General features: G+C 44.8%; 1 pseudogene; it reads right to left on the bottom strand.

Moving 5' to 3' along the window:
- Positions 1-12,210: 12,210 nt before the first annotated feature.
- Positions 12,211-26,495, bottom strand: LOC149321752 (heart- and neural crest derivatives-expressed protein 1 pseudogene; annotated as a pseudogene).
- Positions 26,496-27,621: the final 1,126 nt, after the last annotated feature.

The raw sequence follows: 27,621 nt of genomic DNA, 5'->3' as shown, positions 1-27,621 counted from the left end.
GACCTGTACTCTTACTAAACAAAAAGAGGACACTTTGCACTATGCTTTTGCAATGGCACTCTACTTTTTCTTTTTCTTTTTTGACTAGGCATCATCTTTTCATTCAGTTTGAGTATAGTATAGAATTCATTTGTGTTGCCATGTGCTTACAGTACAGTACAAATATTCACACTTATATTTGTGCTTTTACTGTAATATTCATAATAGCACCTAAGTGTACTGATAAAGGTAAAAGAACACATAAGATTCTCAACTTGCAATAAAAGTTAGAACTAATCAAACTTAGTGAGAAAGGCCTGTCCATAAGCAATATAGGCCACAAGTGAGGTGTAGCTCGCTCAACAGTTACGCATAAAGCCAAAGTAGAAAAAAATTGTTATGCATAAAGCCAAAGTCTTAGAAAAACATTAAAATGCTACATTAGTAGCATGGCAGCCTAACTGCTGATATGAAAAGAGTTTTAAATGTGAGGATTCAAGACAAAATCATCCACGATATTCCTCTAAGCACAGGCATTAACCAGGCAAAAACCCTAACTCTATTTAATATAATGAAGGCTGAAAGAGGAGTAACATCCATGGAAGAAACGTTTGAGGCTAGCAAAGTCTGATTTAATAGATGTAAGACAAGGTCCAATTTGCAAAATATAAAAGAGCAGGGAGAAACAGCTGGCGCAAATACTGCAGCTGTAGAGATGTATCCTACAGCACTTGAAAAATTTATAGAAGATGGTGGCTATACAAAGCAACAGATTTTCAGTGTAGATGAAAGTATATTGGAAGAAAATACCAGATAGAACTTTAATTGGAAAAGAAGAGAAATCTATGCTTGAATTCAAAGCTGCAAAAGATGGGCTAATGCGGTTGCTAGGGAGTTTATCAGACAAGGGAAATTGGAAGTATAATCCAATGGCAATCTGAACACAATCATGGGATTTAACATTATTGTGTGATAGACTGCCACACACAAATTCAGGCAATGAAAAGTCAATCTGAACACAATCATGTGGTTTCATGTTATTGCGTGATAGACTGCCACACGCAAATTCGGGCAATGGTATGCTATTTTCGGGCAATGGGAAGCCAGTTCGAACGAAATACGCATTCACGTAATTGCGCTAAACTAGCAACTTTAAGTGAATGCGTTCTGGCCCCACTTTCTTTTCATTCGAATTTAAGAGAAATTCCTCCCGTTTGATAAACTCCTAGGATCTAATGTGACTGGCCTGCAAAAACAACTTCATTGCTGCAGCCAATGGATCAAGGTGTGTTTTCAGCATCAAAACTTATTATCAGAGGAGGATTATTACAAAGGCTATAGCTGCATTAGATGATGATCTTTTTGAGAGATCAAAGTAAAATAAATTTTAAAAACTCATTGGAAATGCTTCACTATTTTGGACACCTTTAAAACAATTAGTGATTGCATGGGAGGAAGTTAAAGAAACAATTTTGAAAGCTGTTGCAGAATTGCTTGGGTTGCATGATGAGACTCTAACTGATGAGGATTTGTTATTTGATACAGAGAATGCTATTCAGAGAACAGGAAGCGATGCCTGGTTATATGGGTCAACCTAGGGTACTGACAACTAAAGAATTAGGAGAAGGATTCACCAAAATAGAGGACACAACTGCATTTTGGGAAAGGGTCAATCCAATTTTGAATGAAATTCAAAAACAGAGACCGATGAATAGCCTGTTACAGGAACATCCTTAGAGAACAATGTGGCAAACTTCATTGCTGGTCCATTTCATTAGAGACCAAAGTGGCAAACCTCATTGCTGTCCCCCCTCCACAACCATTGCCTGCCAACCCTAACCCTTCTGATTCAGAGCCATCAACATCAGTAACAACATTATCCCCTGTAAGATCTCCATCAAAGTCCCTCTCTGGAAAAAATGAATGAGATTGTTTGATGTTTCCAAGCCTTCCAACTTTCTTCAATAAATCACCGTCATTTGTCCACATGTGCAAGAATCGGAATATTTAAAGGTAAGCTTTTGTTCATTTTACTGTACAGTACTTTTGTATATTTAAAGGTAAGCCTTTGTTTATTTTACTATACTTTGGAAGTGATAAACAATGTGTTGTTTACACTTTTCAGCAGCCAAAATACATTTGCAAGCTAAAAAAAAAAACCCTAGGTTCCACATTTCAATGATTTCTGCTTTTTGATAGTGCTCTGGTCCCTAATCTGTCATATAAGTATGGGACATCTGTATAACTATTTTAATTAATAAATACGCTTTCTTATTTTCAGTACCATTAATTATCCACCCTCAGAAACTTGGAGAAGAATAAACATATCAGGCAAAGGGCAGGTGGCATAAGCAAAAGGCATTTGATTGTGTGTGTGTGTGTGTGTGTATGTTTGTGCATGTATGCGTAAGAGAGAGAGAGAATGAGCAGTGAGTGCAGAGTAAAAGGCAAAATTATAACATGTGATTCAGAGATACAGAAATCTAGCTTATGAGAGACAGTAATAAGGCTCTTCCTTCTTGCCATCCTTTTAAGTCAAGAATTGGGAACAAGTCGCCCTCCTGGTGTTGGTGAACTATAACTCCCATCAGCCCCCCTTTTAGCCCACCCTGGCTAGGGCTGATGGGTGTTACGGTCCAGTCGAATAGCAACAGCCACATATTGTCCACTCCTGCTTTACACCAGTTCCCATAGATTTGTAATCCTCTTGGCCCACACAGCCATGTCAAACATACGAGGAATATTCTAAACCGAGGAATATTCATTAAAAGCTCAAGTCCACATAAGCTGAGGGAAGGGGAAGGGGCACTCATGTTTCTCAGAGAATAGTAAAGCAAGAGCACATGGAGAAGGTTGCTAAGATTTTGAAAAATGCCTTGACAAGAGTTCAAGCTGTAAAGGGATAAGTGTTGACATGATATAAGGCAAGGATTAGCCTCTAGGATCAAAGCAGCACACCTCACCTCTGCTCCACACCCCTTTCCTGGGGTGGGAGATGGAGAGGAGGAGGTCATTTTTCTTTCCTGTCCAGCAAAAACCACGATTTCAAATGCTGCTCCAGATACATTAAATTCCTTCACTGATAAATTGAAATGAAGGATTCAGAATTCAAGTAGAGAATGCAATTGTTCTAGATCATGGAATCTTTTATAATAGGGTGTGTATTCCACTGAAAAAAAGAGCACTGGCCAAGCTCTTCTTATGGCCCCTACTGACCCCTCCAAAGCCCCTGTGCCTCTTGAAAAAAAAATTCCCCCCGAAATAAGGGATGTGTGAAAAATCATGGAGATGAGCAAATTGCTGCTCCTGGGGACCTCCAGGAATATCATGTAATTTAAAGCCCCCACCTTTAAAAAAAATACCCTGAAAACCTCAGAATTTGAAATTAGAAATAACTTCCAGTTACTTACAGGCTGCTTCATCTCACCCAGGAAGGTGCTGGGGTGAAGCTGAGTCCCAGCTTGTACTTGCGTTGCACATCAGATGCACACCCTGAAAATGGTACAACCTCTGCCTGCAAGATCCCAGCTTTGACATTCCTATGAGCTCATGTCTCAAAGAGCATCAGCCAAAGGAGTCCACAGCTTTCTTGTTGCAACAGCTCCACTGCGTGCCAGAATTCAAAGGGCAGAATTTTAAGTGCTGGCCATGACCTAAAAAAACCCTATATGGCTCAGGACCAGGTTATTTGAAGAACTGTATTCTCCCATGGAAACCTGCCAAAGCTTTGTGATCTTCTGGGGAGGTGCTTCGCTCTTTCCCACTGCCCACACAGGTAAGTTTATTAAGAACAGTAGAGAGGGCCTTTTCAGTGGCTGCTCCCAGGCTCTGGAACGCTCTTCCCAGAGAGGTTAGGCTAGCACCCTCCTTACTATCTTTCTGCAGGCAAGTAAAAAACTTTTTATTCCAGCAGGCCTTTGATACAAGAGCCAATGTGGTGTCGTGGCTTGAGCATCGGACTACGGCTTGAATCCTCTCTTGGAAACCCACTGGAAACCCACTGGGTGACCTTGGGCAACTTGCACTCTTTTAGCCTCAAAGGAAAGCAAAGGCAACTGGAGGAAATGTGTCTTCTATAATGGGTTGGACTTTTAGTGATAAAGTCTTATTAAAAAGTTTGTATGTACAGCGCTGTGTAAATTTGCAGCACTATATAAATAAAGCTTAATAATAATAATAATAATAATAATAATACCAGTAGTAAAAGTTTTAATTTTTTTTTGTTTTTAACTGATTTTAACTTTAGGTTAATTTAATTTCTTTTGAACTTTTGTATCCTGTGATTTTTAAAGTCTATTTGTTTTAATTGATGTAACCCTCCTTGCATTCCAGACTGGATAAAAGGCAGGATATAAATAAAGAGGAGGAGTGTGTGTGTGTGTGTGTGTGTGTGTGTGTGTGCAACATGAAGCTTTAGCTTCATGGATTTTGTGGTAGAGGACTGCAGTCAGTGGTCAAGATCCTGCATTTGTTTAGCATAGCATAAATATCCACTGGATGAGTTATATTACACATGTGATGCAGCAGTTAAGAAAAGTAATGCAATTCTTGGCTGCATCAAGGAGTATAGTGCCTATACCAAGTTCACTCTATTCTGCTTTGGTCAGACCTCACCTGGAATACTGTGTCCAGTTCTGGGCAACACAATTCAAGAAGGATGTGGACAAGCTGAAGTTTGTCCAGAGGAGGGTGACCAATATGGTGAAAGGTCTGAAAACCATACCCTATGAGGAGTAGTTTAGGGAGCTGAGTAGGTTTAACCTGGAGAAGCAAAGAGAATGTTAAGAGGTGATATGATAGCCCTTTTTAAATATTTGAAAGAATGTCATATTGAGGATGAAGCAAGCTTGTTTTCTGCTCCTCCAGACACTAGGACACAGAACAGTGAAATCAAGCTACAGGAAAAGTGATTCCACTGAAACTTTAGGAAGAATATCCTGATGGTAAGAGCTGTTCAACAGTGGAACACACCACTTTGGAGAGTGGTGAAGTCTCCATCTTCTGAGGTTTTTAAACAGAGGCTGGATGGTCAGCTGTCAGGAGTGGTTTGATTGTGTATTCCTACTTGGCAGGGGGATGGGCTGGATTGCCCTTCTGGTCTCTCCTGACTCTATGAGTCTGTGAATTGGGATTTGAAATATGGTCCAGTTCTATGTGGAGCACACAAGCTTAACACATCTACCAGCTCTACCATTTTCCTAGTAAGCCATGGCAATGCATTGGTGAGAGGCACAATCAGATGCTGCCACCTGAGTGTGAGTCAAGATTCTTCCTGCCCATGATTGGATTAAGTATGGTTATGGCAAAGTTTGCATCTTCCCATACCTTCCTGTACATAGTTTGCTTCTTCATGGTGGCAGATCAGGTGTGATGACAGAAAGATCAGTTGAGGGGCAGAAGGTTGCCCCTAAGAGAGAAGTGGGGAACATCTGAGCCACCATTCTTGCCTACAACTACCATCAGCCCCAGTATAATCCAATGGTCATAGATTACGGGAACTGTAATCTAAAACTGTCTCAAATTTTCTCCAGTCCTGTGACAAGATTTCCCTTGAGAAAAGGCATTCTTGCCAAATGGCCAGGTAAAGGGGTACAATGTAATGCTTTGCCATGAAAATCTTGGTGTTCTATTGCACATGATGCTAGTGAAGACTTGTTTGAGGCCTACTAGGAAGAATGGCACTGGGATTCTTGCTGTATCTTGCAGGGCCAAGCAACAACCTCACCAGTACTGCACCTGGCTGAATTTGGGGGGCCCGTATAGCTGGTTTTAACTATTTAAGCCTATAATCGGAGGTGGGGATAATGTGGCCTTAAGTCTATGCATCCTTTGAGCCCCCAGAATCCCACAACTCCCTATTTTTGACTGAAATGGTTTTTTCCAGCAAAACCTTTGGAAGAATTGCAATAAAATCCCCATTCCTCAAACAACAGCAAATACACACACACACACACACACACACACACACACACACATATCTCCACCCTGAAAGTGACTGAAATATTACCTCCAGTCATATATATGATGGTCATGGAAACTTGGTGCAGTCTGTGTGAGGACTCGAGATGCCAAAAATGATCCTCTGGCCCACATTAATGTGGGCACATGCCAATGTTAAATAGTCTGGGACTACATTTTTAGTTGTATTAACATCTGCTCACAACTGCTTGCTTCTATTCTGAGGTCATTACCATGGAGTCTTCTACTTACCTTCTGTTCAAGACAGTTACACTGATGAGTATATGTGAGATAATATTTTCAGCGGTGACTGTACATCTATACGTTTTTGCAGTAGGTTTGGCAAGCAACTTCCTTGTAGGTCTTCAAGAAAGCTCTAAAGACCCACCCATTTCACTAGTATTTTCTTAGCATTTAGAGTTTCTGATCTGGTTGGCAATTTACTGTTTTTTAAAAATTGGTTCTCCATTGTATTATATTTATTTTCTAATATTGTGTCTCTCTCTGTGTTAATCTAGTACGCCAACTGGAAATGACTCTGCCGTAGGTTTAGAACAGTTTTAAGTAAACCTGTAAATTTATTGGCAACATTTTCTTGTTTGAATCTGTCCTGATTGTTTTTATCTTTCCCTTAAGCCTTGATGGGCAAGCACCTCTATTGTGGGCTCCTCCAGATGGGACAAATGTGTTGGGAACTTAAGGTGTCCTGTTTCTTGTTGTCCTGGCAATTTTCTGGCATTTCATGACACCAGTTACAACACTTTATTCCCATCACTCAGTGGTTTCCTTTTTAATCCCAACACATATAAGAAAAATTATACCTTCTCTTCTGTTTGTTTTCTTTTTTTAAAAATAGAATTATAGCGATGTAATGCCTCAGTGGAATAGCACTTTGCACTATCACTCTGCAACTATTTTTTGTTTCTATCTTTTTTTTAAAATTCAGACTGTGGAAAATTTGGCCTTCAAACCATAGGAACACCTCAGCAAACCATGTCCCAGTTTAAAGGGGGGGACCTGAACATCCCTTGTGCAGATCCAAAAATAATGGTACAAACAGCCCCCACTCTCAAAAATGGAACATGTGGATGTGAAAGATGGCCACAACCAGCAAAACTCAAAGAGCTATAAAACAAGACTTATTTGTTATTTGTCTAAAGAGTCCTATCTGGGCATTTCTTTTGAAGTCAACCGGGATAGTTTCTTTCACTTGATACATTAGCACTACTTGATTTTTTACTAGACAAAATAATGTGGGAAATAGAACCTCTGTTCCATATAATAACTGTGTGGGCATATTCCTATGGCCTGAGGTACCTGCATTTAAGTAATACAGGAACACCACTGTTTAGTGGAAGCACCCTGTAAACGCTATGGAGTTATATTTCTAATCGACCATAATGGATATGTGCCAATTATACCATAAACCAACATACTGAGCTGTCAGAGTGGGTTTACTGAACAAACTGAGCATGAATATGAAGAGGGAGGTAATTTCAAGTCCTTCTGCTTCCCATTTATTTTAGTAGCAGAGTCAAATGCTTGTCCTACTGAGATTAAACAGAATTAATGGGGTTTTTAAAAAAACACCTTTGCTATCATAGAAAAAGTAGCTTAAATCCAACTGGTAGTTCCAGCTAGAGAAGACCTATTGAAATAACAGCATGGACATAAGTGTTTTTTGCTATCAAGTTGGCTTCAAGGTGACCCTATAGAATGAGATAACCCCATGAGCCCTAGTCACTGTTGTTCTCAGGTCTTGAAACATCAAGGCCATGGATTCTCTGAGTGAATCAATCCACTTGTAACATGTCTTCCTCTTGACCTACTACCTTCCACTTCACCAAGCCTTAGTATATTTTCCAGTGAATCACATCTCCCATATGGCCAAAGTACAACAGCTGTAGCTTAGTCATCATGACTTCTAGTTGTTGTTGCTGTGTGCCTTCAGGCCATCTCTGACTTATGGTAACCCTAAGACGAAACTAACATGGCATTTACTTGGCAAGGTTTGTTCAGAGGGGGGTTGCCATTGCCTTTTTCCAAGGCTGAGAGAGTGTGGATTGCTGAATGTCACCCAGTGAGTTTCTGTGGCTCTGAGAAACTTTGAACTATGGGTTTGTTTATATAACTTTGGGATACTTTGGTCAAAGACCGTAAATAAATTAATTAAATTAATGAATGAATGAACTATGGGTTCGATTCCCAGCTCTGCCATGGAAACCCACTGACTTACCTTGGGCTAGTCACGCCATCTCAACCTCAGAGGATGGCAATGGCAAACCCCCTCTGAAGAAACCTGTCCCCCCCAAAAGCACCTAATAGTTTGCTTTAGGGTTGTCCTAAATTGGAAAAAACTTGAAGATACACAACAACAACCAATGACTCCAGAGGCCTAGTCCAATGCTCAAACCACTACCACACACAGAGTTACTATTCAGCAGTGGAGTCTGTGGATCTAATCTAGTGAGGACTACTATTCAGATTTAGGCAATTTATGTTATATTTGCAGATCACCTCTTGGCACTGGAGCAGGTTAACAGCTGAGAATGGAAGAGTTATCTATTTTCTGCTGTAAACTTGAAATTAAAGATACTTTTAAAAAAAAAGATTGGAATAAAATGGATCCACACAGTCATGCTTAGATCTCACTTGAAACCTGTGGGTTAACTTCAGTCCCACAGACTGGTGACTAAATCTGCATAGAAACCATTAATCCCAATCTAAAATATTCATAACATTTTTAACTCTTTCCCATTGAAATCACTTTGGAGTCTGCTTGGTTTTAGTGAGATATATTTCTGCCTATGGCCAGCTCTCCCACTGAAAACAAAAAGATGCAAAAACTGTTTTAAACATTTTTGCCCAGATCATCACCATGTTTACCTAAAAGTTAGTTCTGTTGATTTTAATAAAATATACTTCCAAATAAAGGTGTTTGGGAGTCCAATCAAACTCTCTGTTATCTATGTATTAATATTTAACAGGGTTGTGAATCAGGTCCAGGAGTGTGCGTGTGTTTATCTGCCTGTCTGCCTAGTGCTCTTTAAAAAAAACATGGTTGGGTCTGCAAACTCTCAAGCGACTATAAACATTTTTGTCTGTAGTAATAAATTGCATACATTTAGGACACAGCACGAGTACCTAGCAATGTCAATAAATACAGAGACTTCTCAAAATGATGTGTATTTTCAATGAATCTGTGTTATTTATGTGTAGGTATAAATGTGATTGACACCATATTTATTTGAATTTATATCCTGTGATATACCCTACAGGCCTAGGGAGATTTACAGCGGTGTAAAAGATGTACCTCGGTCAGCTAGGAAGCAAACAGGGAACCACTTCAAACCAGTAGTAGGAAACATGAGGCGTCACTGGACTGCAACTTCAGCTGCATCTGCGCTGCAGAAATAATGCAGTTCAACACTGCATTAACTCCTTGTTCTTGTTGAGGCCTTCAGATCCTTTCCAACTTATAGCAACCCTAAGGCAAACCAACCATGGGGTTTTCTTGGCATGTTTCTTCAGAGGGGGTTGCCATCCTCTGAGGCTGAGAGAGTGTGACTTGCCCAAGGTCATCCAGTGGGTTTTCATGGCAGAGCCAGGATTCAGTCCTTCATCTGCAGAGTCATAGCCCAATGCTTAATCCTTTGCACTCAGTTTCAGCCCCATGAAAGCAAGGAGTCTGTTTGCAGAAGGAAAAGAGGGACTCAGGAACACCTAGTTTTCATAAAGCTTTTCTTTATTCTTCTTCTTATAATTATCATCATCATCATCACCATCATTTCTTTTAAAAATTGGCATAAATACTTGGCAAACCTGTTCTCCTAGCAAGTGGTCATACAGATTTGAGGTAGAAAAAAAAACCCGGTACAGAAAAATGGTATCAAAATGCACCCATTTAGGTAGTTTAAATACATCCAAAATAAAAATAAAAAAAAATAAAACCCAACAACATTGGGAGCAGAAAGGTGACACAGAGCAGGGAAAGGCCAGGAGGAAGGAAGGAAGGAAGGAAGGGCCCAGGCGTGTGGCCTCCTGTGTTTGCACCCAAAAGGAGCTGGCTGGGCACTATTTGGGAGGCCACCAAAGGAAGCACCCCCTTTCTTTCAGCCCCCCTGATTGCAAGGGGGCTGCTTGGCTCTCCTCTGCTCAGGCCTCCCCTGGAAATGTGGGAAAGTGCTTCAGTGTGGCTGGATCAAGGCCAGGCCTCCTCTCTCCAGGAGCAGGGGAGCAGATGTCCTCACCCCAAGGGAGGACCAGGCACCGCAAAATGGAGGACACGACCCAAGCGAAGCTCCAAGCCAGGGGTAGGCAACCTACAGCCCGCAGGCCGGATGCGGCCCAGCGAGGCCTTGGGACCAGCCCCAGCCCGGTCCTGCCACCGATTGCCACCGGGGCCTTTGGGGGGCAATTGTCTATAGAAGCCTCAGAAACATGCATTTATAGTAACTTTTTTTAAAAGATCAGCAAATTTTTTCGCGTGTCCTCCATTTTTTTAAAAGTGTCTTACATTTGAAAATGTTGTCCTACATTTGTCCTGGTTTATTTATATATCTAATTTTTTTAAATTATTTAATTATTTATTTTTTGGCTTCGGCCCCCCAGTTGTCTGAGGGACAGCAACCCAGCCCCCGGCTCAAAAAGGTTGCCTACCCCTGCTCCAAGCACTCCCTAGAAATAGAAATGCAGGCTTCTTAGTCCTGCTCCAAAGGGCCTTTTGGACTACCTCCTGGGCAGAAGGCGGGAAGGGATGGAGAGCACTTTCGGGGGGGGGGGACATCTAGTCACTTGGGCTGCAAAATGGAGGACGTGACCTGAGAGAAGCTGGAAAAGACTCCTAGAAATGGAAATGCAAGCTTTGGGGTCATGCATGCTCCAGAGGGAGGACCTTTTGCTGCACTTCCTCCTGGACAGAAGGTGGCAATCTAGGGATGTCGCAGAGGCACCTACAGCACCAGAAGGGAACGGGTGGGGGGTCCGGGTGACCAGGCGTCCTCCTTTTCCGGGACAGGTCCTCCATCCCCACCTCCTGGTCCAGGAGGCATGCCACAGTGCCCTCCCTTTGGAGCAGGGCTGGGAAGCCTGGGTTTCCATCTCTAGAAAAGTGTCCCTCGGTTTTCCTGGGGTGTCTTCCATTTTGCCCTCAGGAGGAATGGCCCAATGGCCTCCAGTCTCAGCCTGACTAGGAGGAGGCTTAAGCCCACATTTCTGAGCTGTCTATTTTACACTGACCTCCCTCCTGTTTCTGGAAGGTCCTCCATTTGGTCCTCCTTTGTGGCGAGGAGCCATGAGGGGGCCCTGGGGGAGGCTGGGGGGCAGCAGAGAGGGCGATCGGCCTCCTCCTTGGCTCTGGCTGCTGGGGGGAGGAGGCCAGGGGGACCCCCTTCCAGGGACCTTTCCCTTCAGGCCCCCAATGCCTCTCCAGGCACCCCAAAGCCGGGGACCCAGTTTGGGGGAGCGGGTGGCTTCAGCCTTGGGCTCTGGGAGACCAGGGTCCACATCCCCAGCTGGGCCAGGGCAGGGGAAAACCCACTGGGGTCTCTTGGGTGGGTCACACTCTCTCAGCCTCAGGAAGGGGACAGAAGGGCAAACTTCCCCTGACGAAATCTTGCTCCCCCCTCCTAAAAAGTCCATCAGTCAGAAACGACTGGGAGGCACCCAAACACCCAAGAGGTTCCCAAAGGCAAAGACACGCCAGAAATTGGGGGTGGGGGGGTTGTGGGGGTGAACAAATATTTCATGGAAGGGGGAGGGGTCAGGGTTTTTAATTTGGGAGGGCGGGGTCCTCATGTTGGAGGTGGACAATCCCCTCCCCACTCCCCCCTGACACCCACCCCCCCCTTTGGATGCCTGAGGACCTTTCTAAGCCTGGCCAATACTGCTCCCCTTCAGAAGGGTTTCCTGGGTGCCCCCCCGGGGCTCCCTCCTCTCTGGATCGGGCCCCTTCCCTTCCTTCCCCCAGAATCCCAGACTGCTAGAGCTGGAAGAGACCTCCAGGGCCCCTGGACAGCTGGCCCTCCAGCTCTGCTCAGACCCCTCCCTTGTCCTCCTCCAGCCCCAGAGAAGGGAGAGAGAGGGCTCTTTCTTCTTCAGCCTCCTGCTGTTGCTGCTGCCTCTCCGCAGACTAGTGCGGCGTCCTCCTGCTGTCCCTCGCCTTCCAGGGCTCCAGCGCTGGGCAGAGGCCCTCCTCCTCCATCCGTCCCTCCAGAGGCTCCGGCGGCGGCGGCGGCGCAGAGGGGCCGGGCGGCCTGGGTCTCTCTCTCTCCTTCAGGGGTTCAGTTCCAGGGCCCAGACCTGCTGAGGCCATCCAGTCCTGCCCTTAAGCCGCTTCTCTCCTCCGTGGCTCAAGGTGGGGGGCCCATAGGCATCCCCGGGGGGCTGCAGGCCAGGGAAGGGGAGAGGGGCCCGGAGGGAAGGGGGAAGAGGAGAAAAAGAAGGGAGAGAGCGTTAAAACAACAACAACAAGAAGAAGGGCCCTAGCCCTAGATGTAATAAGCTTCAAAGGATGTCCCACCCACCCACAGAAAGCACCTGGGTTGATTTATCTGCCTCGTTATGTTCATCCGTAGGCCGCCTTTCTCCCAGAAAGGACCCAAGGCGGCGCACTGATTTTTTAAAAATACAAATAAAAAAGAGGGGAAATCAGGGTTTTACTCGGAGCCACAAGACGCTGCAAAGTCCCTGGGGGGCAGTAGCCCCCCCTCCCCCCGACTTTCTGTAGAAGGAAAGCGGGGTTTGCCCCCAATTTCAGGGGTGAAAGAGGGCTGGTCCTCCCCAGATGGACTTTCTCATGCTTTATCGTGGCCCTAGAATATTATCATTATTATAATTATAATATTCTCTCCTTGTTTATAGGCCATGATTTAACAAGAAATATTTTTAATTCCTCCCAGTGTTTATAATATTCTAAGGCCATGATAACACAAGATATAATTATAATTTTCTCTCGTTGTTTATAATACTCTAAGCCCAAGAGAAAGCAAGAAATAATTCTAATTTATATCATTCTAATTTCTCTCATTGTTTATAATATTCCAAGGCAACAATAACACAAGAAATAATTACAGTTTCTCCAAGTGTTTATGATATTCTAAGGCCACAATAACAGAGGAAATAATTGTAATTTCCCCCAGTGTTTATTGTATCTAATGTTGTAATATCTAACCATCCTCATTCTCGTTTACTATATGCAGAATAGATCATCTGAATCAGCATAAAAACGATACAAAGGCACCGGAGTAACTGAGCACCTTCCAGAGTAAGTAAAACAGTAGTATCTAGTGCAAGCCTCCGATTAAGTAGACTAGAAAAGCTTGGGCTACAAGTCTCTTTCTCTCAGTTTCAAAGGGACCAGAGGATCCCAGAGTGCCTTTTTATATAGTTTCTATGATTCCTATAAATATACCATGCTATAAGCTATCATTAGAGCAAACATGGTGTAGTGATTTGAGCACTGGACTCTGGAGAACTGGGTTCGAGTTCCCCTTGGGCAAGTCACACTCTCTCAGCCTCAGAGGACAAACTCCCTCTGGAGAAAGTGGCCAAGAAAACCCCATAACAGGTTCGCCTTAAGGTCGCCATAAGTCAAAAACGGCTTGAAGGCCCACAACAACAGCAAACTAATAATGACCATAATCTATCATTTGTAATTTTGGTCGCTGTTGCTATTCTTGTTTTGACTATTATTTTTAAGGCCCCTAGAGACAAAATAAATAAAATATCATGACAGGGTGTGTATGTGTTTCGGTTTTTAACTTTGGTGTGTTTTGGTATTAAGTTTATACTATTTTATCTGGATGGTTTTGATTTTTAAAAAGTATTGTCTTGTCTTTTAAAATGTGTTTATCTTGGGATCGCCCTTGGCTCCCTTTCCTGGGAGAAAGGCAGCATAGAAATGAACAGAAGTGACATAAATAAAATAAGACACATCCCTAAGCTGTATCTTATTTTGTAACTTTGGTAGGTGTTTTAAATCTTAATTTTGTGCCGTTTTAACTAGGTTATTTTAATTGATGTTTTTTTTAAAACGTTGTTAAAGTGTTTTTAATCTTGTGAGCCACCTTGGGTCCTTTCCTGGAAGAAAGGTGGCATTTTTTTTTTAAAGAAAAAGGAAATATAAATAAATAAACAAACAAACAAATAAAAAAGCAGTCTGCAGATTAGAGTTTTTGAAACGGCTTCAACTGTGTCTGGATCGTGGGTTTGCTAAACAGAAACCAAACTATGAAAGAGTAAAAACTTTTCCTAAACCTCCAGAAGGAATCGCAAAAACGTGTCTAAGGACGTTATCAGACTAAGGGAAACTGGAAGTATAATCCAATGGCAATCGCAACGCAATCACGGGGTTTGACTCGTTTGCTGGGAGAGTTTTGTCACCAATTCCTCCACCCGCTTCAGAGGCTGTAAATAAGGCCCCGGCGGCGGCGTTGCTCCTCCGTTTATGAGTATTAGGAGGAGGAAGGCAATAAATTGCTTTGCAGAGCCTTTCCAAACACCGCCGGCCGGGTTTTGGTAAATACGAGTTACTCTGCCCCTAAATTACGCTCCTGATGAGCCTGGGATTGGATGCCAAGGCCCTGCTGCGATGATGGAGGAAGCAGGCAGGAAGAAATTAGACAGGGGCCCAGGAAAACACAAACGTTGCAGAGACAGCCCCCTCTTTTATTTGTATTTGTATTTGTATTTTATTATTTTGAACCTTAGGGATTATTTCTAATATTTATTTATTTATTTTAGTTTCTTTTTTAAATTTTGAAGAATAATAATTAGTATCATCATCATCATCATTGTTTGTAGAGAGACCTTGTCGCACCTTTGAGGCTGACTGAAAGAGGTTGGTAGCAGGAGCTTTCCTGGGCATCAGTCTACTTCCTCAGATGGATTTGGAAATAATAATAATAATAATAATAATAATAATAATAATAATGATAATGATGATGATGATGATGATGATGATGATGTAGGGAGATCTTGTAATACCTTTGAGACTCACCGAAAGAAAGAAGTTGCAACAGGAGCTTTCCTGGGCTTCAGTCTACTTCCTCAGATGCTTTTTAACTTTTATTATCTTAAAAAATTATGTGTACTTTTTAATTTTTCTCTCTTTGTGTGTGTTTCCTCATTTGTTAAAGTTGGTGGTTTTGTCTGAATATCATATTCTGTGCAACTTCATGTATAATTTTGAATAAACTACCCTATGTTACAAAAAAACCCCTTATATTTACTTTTTACTATTGTTGCTGTTGTTGTTGTTGTTGTTGTTGCTGCTGCTGCTGTATTTATTTTTAATCCAGCTTTTCTACCAAGATTGGGACCCAAAGCGGCTTACAGTCTAAAAACACAGGGCCATTAAAAACATGCAACACTGACAATTAAAACGGTATTAAACTATTGAATTTTACGGACTGTTTCTAAGTTTTAACCTGCCTTCTTTGTTTATGTTGAACCTTAGGCATTACTTCTAAGAAGTTTCTTACTTTCTTTCCTTAGTTTTAAAACCGTCTTCCCTTCTTCCTTGCCCTCTACAACTGAGATATGGTCTCAAAGCGATGGGATAAAACTGGATCCAATTATTATTTTTAACCCAACCCGCTTTGTTTTATTTGCTTTGAGGTTGACAGGCTCAGCTATGAAGCTGGATCTCACATTGGAAGAAATGGGCCCCAAACCAGCCACAATCTCAGGAGAGGAGTTTCAGATTGGATGATTTGCTCCCATCGCAAGAAGGCTCTCAAAAGACCCCAGAAATAATCTGGCAGAGGAGCTAATTCCTTCCTTTTAGGACCAAATTAAAAAAACGCTTGGACAAAGCAGAAAAAAAGGCAAGGGGTCTCTCACTGGCCTGAATCCTACTATTAAACTACTATCATAGGGCAGGTCCATCAAATCAGTGGGATTTACCTACGTCTTAACTCAGCTTTTAGCAACTGATCCTGTGAGTCTACTCAGCACTGGCCAATAGAATCATGGAATCATAGAGTTGGAAGAGACCGCAAGGGCCATCCAGACCAACCCCATTCTGCCATGCAGGAACTCTCAATCAAAGCATCCCTGACAGGTGGCCATCCAGCCTCTGTTTAAAGACCTCCAAGAAGGGAGATTCCAAGCTCTTGAGCCCCACTCCCCTCCACCCCCAGTTCCCTCTCTTTGCGCCTCTTCACTTGTGTTTTCATCACCCCCAAAAAGAGGTGCAGATGGGTTTTTAAGTGTGGGGGGCAAAGGCTGCATCTTGAGCTCTTAGGCCAGATAGACATCGCAGTCCCAAGGAAGCCCAACCCAGCTTCATCCCGATTAAGATTTAGTTTATCAGCACAGCAACCTGGAGTATCCCCACTGAATTCAATGGGGCTGCCTTCAGAGCAGATGAAGTTGGACTTGCTGTGCCACTTCTTTTGAAGGTTGTCTCTAGTCCAAAAACATACTGCGGAAGCAGTTCGGTTTGAGACCTATTTTTACTGCCCTGGCTCAGTGCTAGGGCATTCTGGGAATTGTAATTTGTTGTGGCACTAGAGGTCTCTGACAGAGAAGGCTGGTCTCTCACAAAACTACCGCTCCCAGAATTCCTCAGCATTGAGCCAAGGCAGTTAAAGCAGTCTCAAACCGTATTATTTCTGCAGTGTGTTTTGGTCCTTTGACTTCCCACCATGAATCTGATTTCTGTAGTACACAAAGAGTTGCCATTCTGGCCTCTGTGTGTGTCTGCGTGTGTATCTCGGTGTTTGTGTTCTGGGTAGAGAATTTTACTAAGGACAGCCAAGAGCTATGGAGACTTATTAACATGGGAGACAGATAGATCCCTATTGCTTCTGGATCCTTTTGGTTAGTCTCACTGCATCGCTTCCTGGATAAGTCAAGACCTAAGTATATTCGTAGCCTTGAGTCTCTGTATTGGGAGAAAGGTGGAATATAAGGAAATCATCGTCCTCCTCCTCATCATCATCCGTGGATTCAATGGATCTACTTTAGTTCAAACTAACAATAGGATTTGGGCTTGTAGAAATGTATTGACTCTATTAAAGAGTATCCAATCTTTCTCCTGACATGAGACTGAAAGTGCCTTACCAGAAGGTTAAAACAACACAGAGTTAAAGTCCTGAGCATAAATCAGTGCAAGCCCAGTTAAAGCAACTAGATACTAAAAAAATACATTAAATTTAAAAGAATTGTGTGTGTGTGTGTGTGTGTACATAGATTAATGGCATCCTTTTAACCTTGGGACTCTATTAGTCCTGATTGGACTTGCTGTGATTAGAGTAGGCCCATTGTATCAATGGGATTTACCTATGTGTCAGTGCACAATACAACAATCGTTAAGTCAAGTTGGGGCTCATGAACAGTATACCACCCCAAAAGATACATAAATCTATGAGGGGGAAATATAGATCTGTGGGTGGGTGTACATAAATTATTTAGGATATCCCTCTGAGTATACACATACACACATATATAAATGTTGTTGTGTGCCTTCAAGCCCTTTCCGACTTACGGAGACCCTAAAACAAACCTATCAAGATTTCTTCAGAGGAGGTTTTTGCCTTAGCCCTTCTCTGAAGCTGAGAGAGTGTGACTTCTTGCCCAGGGTCAATGAGTTTTCATGACTGATCGGGAGTTTGACCCCTTGGGTCAGTTTTAACTTGTATGGTTTTAATTCTCAATTAGATTTAATACCTTTTTAAGGTGGGGAGGGTACTAGGGATTTGATATGTTTTGCATTTTTAACTTGTTAGCCGCCCCGATTGTTCTCAGAGGGGCGGAATACAAATGAATTTTATTATTATTATTATTATTATTATTATTATTATTAGTTGTAGTCCAAAGCTCAAACCACTATACCATGCTGGCTCTCACGAATGAATACACACACACACACACACACACACACACACACACACACATATACATACACATGATGTACACACACACATTTGGTATTTTATTAATGCAAATACCTTTTCCCGAATCATTTGCTTAAACTGATTTCAGTTTTAGGATATCCTACTGAGATCCAGGTTTTCATCTGAAAACAGTCACTTTCAGTTGCTTTATTTAGCTCTAATAGCACAGAGGCACACAGATAGCCTCTCTGTCCAATCTGGCCCCAGAAGAGAAGCCCAGCGGCTCCAAAGAGGCCCTTAACCATTGAAAGGGGCTTCTGTGCACGGAGGAGGAGGAGGAGGAGGAGGAGGAGAAGGAGGAGGAGGAGGAGGACGACTGTGAAACCTAGCAGCAGCCTGCCTGCTCTGCAGGGAAGAGAGAGGAGGCACACCACTCAAGGAAGGCAGGTAAGTTTTCAAAGTGTAATTCAATTGGGTAGTTTTTAAATTGCACTGTGCTTTTGAGCTGCTTTGAGTCCCAGTGTTGTTGGGGTTTTTTTTTTTTGGGGGGGGGGGAGCATGGGATACTAGATGATGATGATGATGATGATGATGATGATGATGATGATGATGATGATGATGATGATGATGATGATGATGAAACTTTTCTCCTGTGGATGCTGGGGGACTTCCTTTGGAAATCCGAGGTCTCCCCTCTTTCCACAGTCACCGTCCAAACCCCAAACCACCGGCTCTCCTTCGTCCTTTATATCCTGCCTTTTCCTTCCCATGATGGGTCTCAGAACAGTTGACAACTTCTCAAAAACAGTACAAATTAAACACTACATTAAAAAGATCAGCCAAAAAAAAAAAACCCCAACCCAAAAACTCGTATAAACATAAAAGTTATTTTAAAAACAAACACTCTGTTACGACCCGGCCATTAAAATTCACATTAAAAACTTTGCAGGAAACCAGCTGTTTTCTGCGCTGCTAGAAAATTACTGTGGAAGCCGAATGCCTACCGATAACGTTACTATTGGCCGAGGCTTGTTTTGTTTTATTGTAAGTTTGCCTTTCTCCACAGTAAGGCAAGGCAAGGAATAATGACTAAAAGGGTTTGGGGGGGGGGGGGGAACCTCAGTGATTGGTGAGAAGAGGCTGGAAAAAGCACAACCGGCTGCAAAAAGCGGAGTTGGTGCCAGCCAGCCCTGTCCCTTTTCACAGCATCCCAAACCCTCTGGGTGCCCTTGGGCAAGTCACACTCTCTCAGCCTCTTCAGGGGAAGGCAATGGCAAACCCCCCACCGAACAAATCTTGCCAAGAAAATCCCAGGATAGAGTCTCCATAAACTGGAAAGGACTTGAAGGCACACAAAAACAGCATTCTTTTAATAATATAGCCGTCTTAGTCTGTAAAATCAGTACCTAGAGAGACCTTGCAGCGCCTTTGAGACTCACTGAAAGAAATAAACTGGCACCATACACTTTCCTAGACTTCAGGCCCCATACAGACTGCCAAAATAAAGCTGCTTTGGGACACTTTGGAGGTAGGCTGTTTAAATGTTGCATGTGTCCTAAGATTCCAGAAGCCACACGAAAGCCACGATCTTGTCCTAAGGACTGGAGCGTGGCTTTGGCACAGCTTCCAGACTCTTAGGACGCATGCAACATTTAAACAGCCTACCTCCAAAGTGTCCCAAAGCAGCTTTATTTTAGCAGTCTGTATGGGGCCTTCAGTCTGCTTCTTAAGTCCAAAGACATCTGAGGAAGCCGACTTTAGACTAGGAAAGCTCCTGCTGCCAACTTCTTTCTTTCGGTGAGTCTCAAAGGTGCAACAAGTTTTCTCTACATCATCATCATCATCATCATCATCATCATCATCATCATCATCATCATCATCATCATCATCATCATCGTTATTACTACTACTACTCTTGGCCCCCTTGATGCTCCTTAAGTCCCTCCTGAGCTCTGGGGGCCCTTTTTGGCTGCTGAGGGGATGGATCCAAGTTCACTCTCTGTCTCCAGAAGGGATGCCAAGGGCAGAGGAATTGGGTCATTCATTATCTTGTGGTTCCAGAAAAGCCCAGGACAAGCGGCCCTTCCTTTCTATCAGCCAGGCATGTTTATAAATAGAGGCGCACCCTTCACCCAAAGGGGTTAATCTGAGCTAAAAACAAAAAGGACTATTCTGGAAAGCAAAGGAGCGATCTCGCTCCAGTTCCTTGCCAAGAAAAGCCAGCCCTCCATTTCCTCCTCTCTCCACTCTGTTCTTGGTCGCATCAGCCACATCTGGGCCCTTTCAGGCTGCCCCGCTTTCATTCCGTTTTAACTGCCATGGCAACACCCCAAGGGATCCTGGGGCTGGCACTTTAAGGAGAGATACTTAGAAATCTTAGCCAGAGAGAGAGTGCTTTCCTGAAAAGTACAAATCCCATGATCCAAAGGGCTGCTGCAGCGATGGCAGTGAAAATGCTACAACTGTGTCGTGTGAAAGGCTTCACCCCAACACCAGCGTTATTTCAGGGCCCCAAAGGAGCCTCCTCCGCAGGGCAGGAAGGTAGATGGTTCTAACTGGCCCGAAGCTAACTGAGGTTTCGGTTTGGGGGGCTCATTCCAAGGGCTGCTGCTGTTGCTGTGTGCCTTCAAGTCTTTTCCAACTTATGAAGACCCTAAGGAGGAGACCCTCTCATGGTGAACCTATCATGGGGTTTTCTTGGCAGGTTTCTTCAGAGGGGGGTTTGCCATTGCCATCCTCTGAGGCTGAAAGAGTGTGACTTCTTGCCCAAGGGTCACCCAGTGGGTTTGCAGGTAGTGCTCCAGTACACCCCCAAAACCAAACCCAGGCCATGCTTCCAAAATGCACTGCCATTTGGGGACAACAAGGCTCCCCTTCCTCTTCCTGAGGTTGCTCTTTGGAGCTCATGGGAGAGATCTGGAGATACATTGGTAAATGAGAGATCAGGGAGTGAATTAAGTGGGTAAATAAGAGATCAGGGGGTTAATTCAATCGGGGGCTAACTGGGGCTGGGGTGAAGTTGGATTAAACAGAGAATGGAGGGGAAGCGCAAGGGAGGTTTGGATACCAGATGCAAGGGGATGGGGTCCTTTGGTCTGGAAAAAGGGGCCCAAGAAGTTTTGCTGCCTGAGACGAGGCACTGAGTCCAGGTACCTAACGCCAGCCAGTCCCGTTATTTTTGGCAGAAAATCTCACAAACGCGGTGAAGGGGGGGATCCTGGAAGGAAGCAGTAAATAGGCATTGGCCTTGTGCTGCCCTCCTTCTGCCACCCTCAGCCTCTCTTTTGCCCATCGGCTGGATCCTTTGCCTCCTTCCTGCTCAGATCCCCCACTTTTACGGACCCCTGAAAGGGACCCTCCAAGGGCCCAAGGACGGCCTTCAGGAAAGGCCCTTTCACCAGGAGGAGGAAACCCCTGCACCCACAGGAAGGGAAAGGGCCCCAAGGCTCCAGTTCCCCTCTGACCTGGGAAGCTCAGCAGGGTCAGCCCTGGATTGGACTTTTGGGTGGGAGACCGCAAACCCAGACATTCTGATGAAAGAACTGGCAAAAAACACTTCTTCAATGTTCCTTCCCTGAGAAACCCCTAGGAAATCCATGGCCACAAGTTCAGAGGCGGTATGAGATGGGGCTCCCCCCCCAGCCATCCTCCACTCCATGCCTTCCAAGGGACTGGGATTGCAACTCCCATCATCCCAGCTAAAGAGTGATGGGAGTCCTGCTTGGGCGACCTTGCCTCCGAATCCCACGAATTTGCCTTGTGGAGTTGCCCCTGAATGGCTCGGAGTAGTCCAAGCGCCCTTTCACATTGTGCAGCCGAAGCACTAGGGTTCCACTTTAATTGCCAGTCCTGGGATCTGTAGTTTGGTAAGGCACTAGAGCTCTCTGGCTGGGAATTCTAAGTACCTCCCTGCCTCCAAATTTCACGTCCCAGGCTTCCAGGACCTGGACGTTAAAGTGGAATCCGTCTTTTCTATGTAATGGTCCTAAAGGGCCACAGAGAAGGTTCCCTGGAATCCAAAGGAATCCAGACGCTTCCAAGGCTTCAGTAGAGAGAGGGGTCAAAGCCTGAGCTATCCAGCCCGGAGTGGGCCAGGCCTTCTTGGACTGCAAGGCAGCCCTGCGGGACACACAAATCCCTCTCTCACACAATTCACGCTGACCTCAAACTTCAGAGTCCAGCAGGAGGAACCTCATTGCTTCCAGCCGGTTATAATATATCGTTTTTGTTATTGTGTTTAATTGATGTTTTAAAGGGAGGGAGGGAGGGAATAATTGGGTTGCTATGTATGTATTGTATGGATTTTTAACTGTAAGCCGCTTTGATTGTCCTTGGACATTGAAGCGGGGTATAAACAAAGCTTTTATATCATCATCATCATCATCATCATCATCATCATCATCATCATCATCATCATCACAGAGCAGGCCTCCCTGGAGGAAAGGAAACTTGGAAACTTCCTTTGCTAATTTCCTCACCTTCAAAGGTCTCCTCGGAAGCAAGAAAGCTCTTTCTTTCCTGCCCTCCCGCCTGATCGCCCCAAAATAGCCTTAAGCGAGTGCAACTCTCTCATTTTAACATCCATCTCAAGCCACAATTCAGGTAGAAAGGATGTACTTCTGGTGGTCCTTTGGCCCTGATCCAATTCACATTTGGTGGGGAGTGGGGGCATCTGTCTCCAGTGGGCAATGGCATCCTCTAGAGCCCGATTCCTGTTGGTGGTCCCAGTTGAAATAAACTCTTTGAATCAATTATTAAACGAATCGTTGGGAAATCCCACTGATTTTAACAGGGCTACTCTAATTGGGACACAAATAGAACCGAGGCCTGAAACATTAAGCCACCACCTAAGGATATTGATGCTAAAGAAATCTCAATGACTGCCCTGTTAAAGTATTTCAATACAAATATCTACATTTCTATATATCTATCTATGTAAATGCATGTTATTGTTTCCAAAAAGTTAGAGGCAACCTTAGTTTTGTGCAAGAAGTTGGATCGAGATTTAGTCAGAAGCATCTTTCCTCTAACCTAGATTTAATTGTTTTATTATGGCTGTGTGTATTTTAGACAACCATGTGTATCCCTCAGGTGAGGAAGCCCACCATTCGCGTATTCACGTTTTGTATTTTCGTTTACCACTACTTCAGTCCTGACACGTTAAAGCAAAACAGAGAGTTTGCGACCCAGATGGGAAAAGACCAACTTAAAGGAATGAAGTGAGGAGTGAAAGGAATAAAATGATTCTGCTAAGCACACTGGCCTTCAGATAAGCAACAGTCTGTTGCAAATAGGGACAATGGAAAAGAAAATACGAAAGAAACAAAAATAGTAACAGGAGGATCTGCGACATGTAGGTGTCTGTAAAAGGTTTTCCTTTTGTTCCTAAGCAAGAAGAATCCCATACAAATGATCCCTGACCAAGATTACTGTTTTGTCTGTTTTCAAAGGAGCAGCGGCCAAGGATGCTCTGGCTTCCCAGGCAGGAGTGGGGCTCACTGGGAGGTGGGCTGAAGCCTTGAGCCCTACTGATACTTGGGGAAGACACCCATTGGGTTCAATGGGACTTCACCTGAAAGCCATGCCTAACCCAAGTCCCACTGATCCCAATGAGATTGTATTACCTATGCCTACGTTCACCCTCACAATTACAGCACAACAATCCCACTCTCACTGCAATGGCTCCATCCTGGGGAATCCTAGGATTTGAGATATCCTGAAAGCAAAACACCAGATCCCATCTGGTCTTGGAAACTAAAAGCAGTGTAAGCCCTGGTACTGTAAGCTGTATTTAAGACTGCCTAAGAAATCCCTATGAAATGAATGGGGTTGCCATAAGTTGGCAAAGGACTGGAAGGCAGAGAGAGAGAGAGAGGGAAGGAATTCTCGGCCAGAGACTGGCGTCAACGCATGCTCCAGATTCCGAAGGATGCAGCCGTCATAGCCGCCTAAAATGGAGTCACAGTGCTCGTGTTGTGTTGTGCGAAAGGGTTGTGTGGCTCTTGAGGAGCAGCCCTTGTTGAATCTCAGGGGAGTGGCACTCCCTGCTATTGATCTTACTGGGCAGAACCTCTCACCATTAAGAAGGTAAACCCTTTTGGAAGTGGACTCCATCCAAAGTAATGCATTAGAGCGAAGAGGGCAATTGGTTTCCTTACCAACAGCATCTCAGTGGCTGGTGTTTTCTTTTGTCTTTTAAGACATTTTTTTAAATCAAATTGAATCAAATTTTCCTAGCCCAGATTTCCCCCAGGCTCATGCCCATCACTCCTGAATGTCAAGAAGCACACAGCTTGCTGTGGCACATTGGGCTTATTCCTCACTCTGGCACTCACAATTACAAACATGACAAACTATATATATTGTCACAACATCCAGCTTTTGCTGTCTATTCCTAGACCCTAGAAGGTGCACTTCTAGCCCTTAGTTTTCACAGAGATGGTCAATCTATGTTGGGGTATTCAGAGTGAACACTAAAACCCTTTGCTACAAACACACACACACACATCTAAGCTCCGCTCCACTCCGGACCCACAAATAGATGCGGCTGAAGCAAAACGGCTATGGAATTCTGGGAATTCTGGGCGCTCCGTCAGAGGCGGCTAAATATCTCACAAAGCTACCATCCGCAGCATTCCGTTGTAGCGTGGGGCCACGGCGGTTGAAGTGGTGTCAACCTGGATTACTTCTGCAGTGCGGACACAGCCCCAAGATCTGTATCTGTCGGCTTTATTCCCAGGGAAGCGCATTAAGTAGCCCTTGCCTTCCCCTTTGCAGAGGTTTTGCCACTCTCCTGATACACCTCTACACCTGAGCAGCAGGTCTTCCCCGGGGAGTCCGGGCGTCCTCCTTTCCCAGGACACGTCCTCCATTTCACCCTTCTCTCCAGGAGGAATGGGGAATACGTCCTCCCTTCCCAGCAGGACTGTCTATGGCATTTCTAGGAGGGCGTTGAGCTGCTCTTTGGTCTTGTCCTACACTTTTCGGGAATTATTGTTCTACGATTTTTGATCTTAGATACTAATGATATTTTATTAACTTTCTCTTTCTGTTTTTAGAGTGTACGCTCAGTAGGCGGGCTTTGATCTTTATTTTGGCTGCTAAGCTTGTACAGTGCAATGCAAATGTACGGTACGCTATAAATAAAATTTAATAATAATAATAATAATAATAATGCATAGAGGTATCTTATAGGGACTCACCGAAAGAAAGAAGTTGGCAGCAGGAGCTTTGGTAGGCGTCGGTCTACTTCGTCAGATGCATATAGCTATAGATGATGCATCTATCTATCTATTTATATGGATGCATATAGCTATAGATGCTACAACAGACGTCAGTCTCCTTCCTCAGATGCATATAGAATTTATAGCTATATGCATCTACCTATCTACATGCGTCATATATAATAATTAGCATCTATAATAGTCTATAATCTATAATAATAATAAACATATAGCATCTATAGCTATATGCATCTCTCTCTCTCTACACACACACGTGCGCGCGCATTATATATTCCCTAGATTGGAGTCTAGGGAAGCTCCTGCTGCCATCTTTTTTATTTCGGTGAGTCTCAAAGGTGCTACAAGATCTCTCTACATTATTATTATTATTATTATTATTATTATTATTATTATTATATCTAAATGCATTTGAGAAAGTAGACTGAAGTCTACCAAAGCTCCTGCTGCCAACTTGTTTCTTTGGGTGAGTCTCAAAGGGGCGATAAAATCCCTGCATATTATTATTATTATTATTATTAGTATTAGTATTATTATATCCAAATGCACCCGAAGTGTAGGAAAGCTCCTGCTTCCAACTTCTTTCTTTCAGTGAGTCTCAAAGGTGCTACTACAAAATCTCTCTATGTACTGATTCTACAGACTAACACGGCTATAATCATTAAGGAATTATTATTATTATTATTATTATTATTATTATTATTACTATTATTATTTTGCTTTGCGGCGAGCAAGAGGAGGGCCCATCTGAAGGCGCGGCGCTGCCAGCCACCGGGGAGGCAGTTGTCCCCGCTCTCCCCCCCTGCTCTTGCCCCTCTTGCCTTCCCAGCCCAGGGTGCCTCTGAGCGTGTGCAGAGGGAGGGGAGGCGGCCGCCTGGCTTACCTGGGCGGCGGGGGGCGGCGGGGGCTGCTCCCTCTTCCTCTTGGCGGGGGCTGCCTGGGGGGCCTCCTTCTTGAGGTGGGCCTTGAAGCCCTCGGGGTGGGGCGCCTCCTTGGCCAGGACCTCCATGAGGTAGGCGATGTAGCTGGTGGCCAGGCGCAGGGTCTTGATCTTGGAGAGCTTGGTGTCCGCCGGCACGTTCGGGATGCACTCGCGCAGCTCCGCGAAGGCGCTGTTCAGGCTCTCCGTCCGACGACGCTCCTTCCGAGGAGGAGGAGGAGGGCCCCCAGGAGGACCCCCCGCCCCCAAGGAGCCCCGCCGGCGCTGGTGCTGCTGGTGCTGCTGCAGGGGCTCCGAGGGCGAGGGCACCAGGCCCAGCGAGGAGGAGGCGGGCGGCGGAGGGGGGGAGATCTCGGGCCCGGCGCTGAGGATCCATCCGGGGGCGAAGGGCCGAGGAGGGGGCGGCGGCGGAGGAGGAGGGGGGCCCCCGAAGAGGAAGGCTCCCTGGGGGAGGAGGGCCCCGTGGGCAGGGTGTGCAGGGTGAGAGTGGCCCTGGTGGGGCAAAGGGTGCGCAGGGTAGCCCCCCACCACGTTCATGGCCCCCGGCTACCGAGCCATCCCCGGACCCTCCGACGGCGGAGGCAGCAGAGGCCCCTCTCTCCTTCCTCTCCTTCTGCCTCCTCTTCCTCCTCCTCCTCCTCCTCCTGCGTCCTTCTCTCCGCCCGCAGCCCCAACGGGGGCCTTTATAGGGCCGAGGGCCTTTGATGCCCCTCTTGGACCACGAGGGGAGGAGAGAGAGAGAGAGAGAGGGAGCCAGGGCTGGCCCTCCGAGGGGCGGGGAAGAGCCTCCCTCCCGCCCCAAGGAGGCCAGGGCGCCCCAGGCCCGGCCTTAGCTTTGGATGGAAGGCCTTCCTTGCTCTGCCTTCTGAAAATCAGGAGATTCGTAGCCCCTTTGAGAGGGACTGGAAGAGAAAACTTGGCAGCAGGAGCTTCCCTAGGCTTCAGCCCATTCCCTCAGATGCATTTCAAGATGATGATGATGAGGAGGAGGAGGAGGATGTAGAGACATACTGTAGCACTTTTGAGACCGACTGAAAGGAAGAAGCTGGCAACAAGAGCTTTCCTCCTCTCCGTTCTGGGCCCCACAACAAATTCCAACTCCCAGAATTCCATAGCAAAGAGCCAGATAGAGTGAAAGCGGTGCCAAACCGGGTTATTTCTCCAATGTGGATGCAGACTTAAAATAATCCGGTTTGATGTCACTAATAAACTGCCCTAGCTCAATGCAAACTGTAGTATGTTTGACTGGGAGGTCCGGTTTTAAAAAGAAAGAAGGAAAAAGAGGAGGGGGAAAAAGTGGTTAGGAAGTAAACCCTACAGGCTTGACTCGTACCTACCCAGTGTCGATGTTTCCTTAGCAGGCCCGAAGGCGATGGTCTTGCTCCGGGGTCGTTTTGCTCCAATGATTTCTAAGGAGATACATAATTTATGTTCCCAAAGGAGAGAGGTCCCAGTGATCTGTCCACACGATCCTTTTCAAAAGCGAGGCGGGGGTCACTGCACCTTTCTATGTGGATCAGTGTGATGTCACTTTAAACTACTAGGCCCGCGTCCTCTGAACCCCTGCGATTTGTAGTTTGCTGCGGGACTTAGAATTTTCTGCTAGTAGAAGGATGTGGAGTAGGACTCCTCTTTCTGGGACTCCTCTCTCGCCCCTCATACA

The sequence above is a fragment of the Sceloporus occidentalis genome, unplaced genomic scaffold (genome assembly GCF_023333645.1).
Source record: "Sceloporus occidentalis isolate IW3139 unplaced genomic scaffold, rSceOcc1.0.p SCAF_1, whole genome shotgun sequence".
Lineage (NCBI taxonomy): Eukaryota > Metazoa > Chordata > Lepidosauria > Squamata > Phrynosomatidae > Sceloporus > Sceloporus occidentalis.
This window is presented reverse-complemented; position numbering and strand designations above follow the sequence as displayed.